Below are 4,732 nucleotides of genomic sequence, written 5' to 3'. Positions count from 1 at the left end.
TGTACGTTTTCCCACAACAACCAAATAACATATTACACACCATAAACAATACAAACACAAAATACACTAAAAGGAAGTTTCAAATTGTGCTTACTATGTTCTCTTGCGCACGAGGAGTAACAGCAGTCCCATCTCTCCTCCGGTATACTTTTAGATACACGTCTGTGCGCTCGACTGGAGCACCATTAGCTTTCGCCTACATGATGAACAAAAGGTCATACAAATCACACAATTGCTCTTAGATTTGTCCTGTTGTTTATCATTTGCATTGACTTAGGTGTTCATGACTTCAAAGTTTATATCTTGGCTTTAACAACAAAGTAAAAGAGTATTTTTAACATTTAGTATGATTCAGAAGCATAAAATCAGCTTATGTGATACACAAATATAGTAGCACTTGGAATGCATTTCTTACCATGTCATCAGCTATTTGTGCAAAACTTTGAGCCCCAGACGTTGCTATCTCCTTTTGTTTCCCTCGATTGGCCTTGTTCTTGTCACTTAATGTCTGCAACCACATTACCGTCAAAGTATCTGAAAACTAAACATCTATTGACTAAGGTATTTTACTACTTAATGTAACTTTTTGTCTCTTTTGTGCTTGTCATTGTGCATTCATAATATATTTATGTTTCTAATTACCCTCCTCCTCAGTGTTAAAATAGGAGTTGCTAAAATTCAGTTTTGCAGCATGTGGGACCTGAATATACTCGTTCATTGTTTGCTATTAGTTTACCTAAATTGGTTATGCCCATTTTTGTGGATGGTTTATAGGTGTGATTTGTGTGTGCGCATTTAAGTAATACGTTAAGAATTGCATTGTGATCTTCTAAGTACCAACATAAACTAGTTAATAAGCATGTTTTAAGTATTATTAAGAAGAAGATGCATCATAACCCAAGCTACATATATATTTCTTATTGAGACCCCTGGCATAAATATGATGAAACTTGCATACCCTTGTAGTGGTCGTAGTCACCAACCAATCTCTAAATAATAGTAATCTTAAGAAGAAGAGTACTCTTTCTTCGGCAAAACTGCAAAACCCAAAGGTTTGCCTTTAAGCTTTTCTTTCATATGTTTTTCTATGGTTTTGCTCCAATGACGTTAGGAGAAGACTTCCAAACGAGTTTTCCAAGAATAGTAGATTTTACATTAATTCACTATGATGTCAAATTTTAAAGATGTCCAAGTGAATTTTGTTGCAATGTTGCACTAGATCCCGTTATTTCCCTTACTTCGTAATCATTGAAAGAAAAAAGGATATGGAGATGGAAGTTTTTACAAGCTGTTGGATAGGGTATATCGCAAAGAAAAGTGTGGAGTAATTGTTTGGCACATTGGTTTTCCGTTTATTTCACCAAAAAACGATTAACACTCATCACACCCCTAGGTATTTTTCTGATTAAAAAATATATTAATCTCAAATTATATTGAATGCAAATTATAAACTTTTTCCCAAAAAAAAATAAAATAAAAGAGAGCGTATTTAGAGGCTAGTCTATACTTCTATTTAAGGGGTTTTTCCAATTTGGACTAGATTTTTTTTTTCTAAAATACTCATATTTTCCTAGGTTTAAGTAGATACAAAACTTGAGGATAACATTGTAAAAATACAATTCTAACTCTCATGCCTTCAAAATAGTACTGCTCTCAATTACTGCTCCAAAAAATCCAACTGCTATCTCAACTCCCACTTCCTATCAAAAAAAAAACTCCCGCAACACACCAAAAAAAAAAAAAAAAAAAACTTTGCCAAGGAGTCTGAGAAAAAGAAATCCAAATGTTATTCACATCTCCCACCTTCTTCACTCCACAAATAATATTCAAATTAAATAAAACCCACATGTTTTAAACTTATCGTGGCAAAGATTCTTTCGACCTCTCTCTCACCCAGTACACTTTCTTCGGCAAAACTACAATACCCAAAGGTTTGCCTTTAAGTTTTTCTTTCGTATGTTTTTCTATGGTCTTGTCTCCGACGTTAGGAGAAGATTTCAACCGTGTTTTCCAAGAACAACAGTTTTTATCTTTAATACACTGTGATGTCAAATTTTAACAATGTCCAAGGAAATTTTGTTGCAATTTTGCACTAGATCCGTTATTTCCCTTACTTTGTAATCATTAAAAAAAAAAAAAAGGGGATATTGAGATGGTAGTTTTACAAGCTGTTGGATACCGTATATTGCAAAGAAGAGTGTGGAGTAATTGTTTGGCACATTGATTTTCCCTTTTTCACCACAAATACTTAACACTCGTCACGCCCCTAGGTATTTTTGTAATTGGAAAATATATTAATCCCAAATTATAATGGATGCAAATTATTAATTTTCGCAAAAAAATAAAAGAGCTTCTGAGCACGAACGTGAGTGGGTGCTAAGAAGCAAGTCTATACTACTATTTAAAGAGTTTCCCATGTTTGGACTGGATTTTATTTATTTTTTGTTTTTTTATTTTAAAATACACCTATATTCTTAGGTTAAGTAGAGGCAAAACTTGAGTATAACATTGTAAAAATACATCTCTAACTTTCATGCCTTCAAAATTCAAATTAGGACTGCTCTTAATTACTGCTCCAAAAAATCCAATTGCTATCTCAACTCCTACTTCCTATCAAAAAAAAAAAAACCTTTGCCAAAGAGTCTGAGAAAAAGGAACCCACACGTTATTCACATCTCCACCTTCTTCACTCCCAAATAATATTCAAATTAAATAAACCCACCAGTCATAAACTTATCATGGGAAAAGATTCTTTCTACCTCTCTCTCAACTAGTACAACTTCTTCGGCAAAACTGCAAAACCCAAAGGTTTGCCTTTAAGTTTTTCTATGGTTTCACTCCAATGACGTTAGGAGAAGATTTCCAACCGAATTTTCCAAGAACAATAGTTTTTAACTTTAATTCACTGTGATGTCAAATTCTAATGATGTCCTAGGAAATTTTGTTGATATTTTAAACTAGATTCCGTTATTTCCCTTACTTTGTAATCATTAAAAAGAAAAGGATATTGCGATGGTAGTTTTTACAAGCTATTGGGTAGCGTATATTGTAAAGAAGAGTGTTGAGTAATTGTATGGCACAATGGTTTTTCCTTTATTACACCCGAAAATGCTTAACACTCATCATACCCTAGGTATTTTTGTGATTGGAAAATATATTAATCCAAATTATAATGGATGCAATTATTAACTTTTTCCCAAAAAAATTAAAGAGCCTCTAAGCACGAGCATGAGCGCGTGCTCAGAAGCTAGTCTATACTACTATTAAAGGGGTTTCCCTGGACAAAAATTCCTTATGCCCTTTTCGGGCAAATTATATAGCATTATGCCCCTTCCAAAATTGCCCGTGCTCACAGGTCACTCGAAAGTTACTATCTTCTTTTCATTATTTCATTTCTTGATCTTTGATTAGTCCCAAAACTATTCCTATTTTCTCTTTGGGATAAACCCCAAATAGAATGAAAAAAATGTGTCACAACTAGCCACAAATCCCATTTCCCAACATGGGTCACTCTATTATTGCAAGAAAGCCACTGTGATTCACATAGAATCCAATGAAAATACACAAGCTTTAATGAAAACCCATTTGAAATCACAAAAAAACAAAGCAAATCGATGTCAAAAAATTCCTCAAATAGACATAAAAAGTGTAGAATAAGACTGCAGAATCAAAATCTAAACTCAGCCCACATAAAATTACACCAAAACAAACAAAACCTAATAGTAAAAAGAAAGTGAGAGATTTGACTGACCTCTTTGGAGGCAAGCTTGGAAGCATAGGGAAGAACAAAGTTGACGATGAGCTTGGTGGGGATGGAAGATGGAGTAGTTGTGCAAGGAGAACAGAGATGGAGAAGAGTGCTCGTGTGCCGGTGAGGAGGATCAGTGGTAGAGAGGGGTGGGTTGAAGGTGAGGGTTTGGGAGTCAAAGGGAGAGAGTGAGAGAGAAGGTGAGAGATTGAGTGAGATCAGAGAATGGTTTAGGTATTTTTTATTTATTTATTTATAACAAACCTTGAGCTGCGTCTTATTAAACGCAGCTCCAAACATGTTTAAGCTGCGATTAATCAAACGCAGCTCTATTAGTGTTGAAGCTGTGTTTATTAAATGCAGCTTTGGGATATATTAAAAAATAAATAATAAATAAATCCTCAGATGGGTCTAGAGCTGCGTTTTTAAAAACGTAGCTTCAGTCCTACCAAGCTAAACGCAGCCTGAACACCACAAAACGCAGCTTCAGACTCAGTCTATAGTTGCGTTTATTAAAAGCAGCTATAAGTCCAATACTAGAGCTGCGTTTTTCAAAAACGCAGCTGAAACAATACCCTGAAGCTGTGTTTTTTGAAAAACATAGCTCCAAAACGCAGCCCTGCCATGCGTTTTTTGTAGTGAGTGGAATGCGTGGAAGCACTATTGCAAGAAGAGCAGTGTTCAAAGGTGACTCGGCTGTTATCAAAAAAGTTATATCCGAACCATAGCCTAACCAAAATAGCTATGGATATGTTATTCGAGAGACAACAGTCTTAGCAGAAACAATGGGTTAGCATCATTTTAGTCATGTTAAATGCCAAGGCAATGTTGTGGCCCATGAGCTGGCTCTTGATTTAATTATATGGATGAAGGACCTTCCACCATAGTATTACTATGTACTGATGTTTGGTTTGATTACTGAATGAAATTAATTCAGGACATTCATTGTTCTCACATGTCCCTACCAGGCAAAGCATAAGTTTC

At 34.9% G+C, this 4,732-nt stretch overlaps 1 pseudogene; it reads right to left on the bottom strand.

Annotated features, from left to right (window-relative positions):
* Nucleotides 1–520, bottom strand: part of LOC112001849 (uncharacterized protein At4g37920-like) — a 32,666-nt pseudogene extending 32,146 nt beyond the window's left edge.
* Between the last annotated feature and the right edge of the window lie 4,212 nt (nt 521–4,732).

Source organism: Quercus suber, unplaced genomic scaffold (genome assembly GCF_002906115.3).
Source record: "Quercus suber isolate HL8 unplaced genomic scaffold, Cork oak 2.0 scaffold_246, whole genome shotgun sequence".
Classification (NCBI taxonomy): Eukaryota; Viridiplantae; Streptophyta; class Magnoliopsida; order Fagales; family Fagaceae; genus Quercus; species Quercus suber.
Note: the sequence above shows the minus strand (reverse complement) of the source record. Positions and strands in the feature narration are given on the sequence as shown.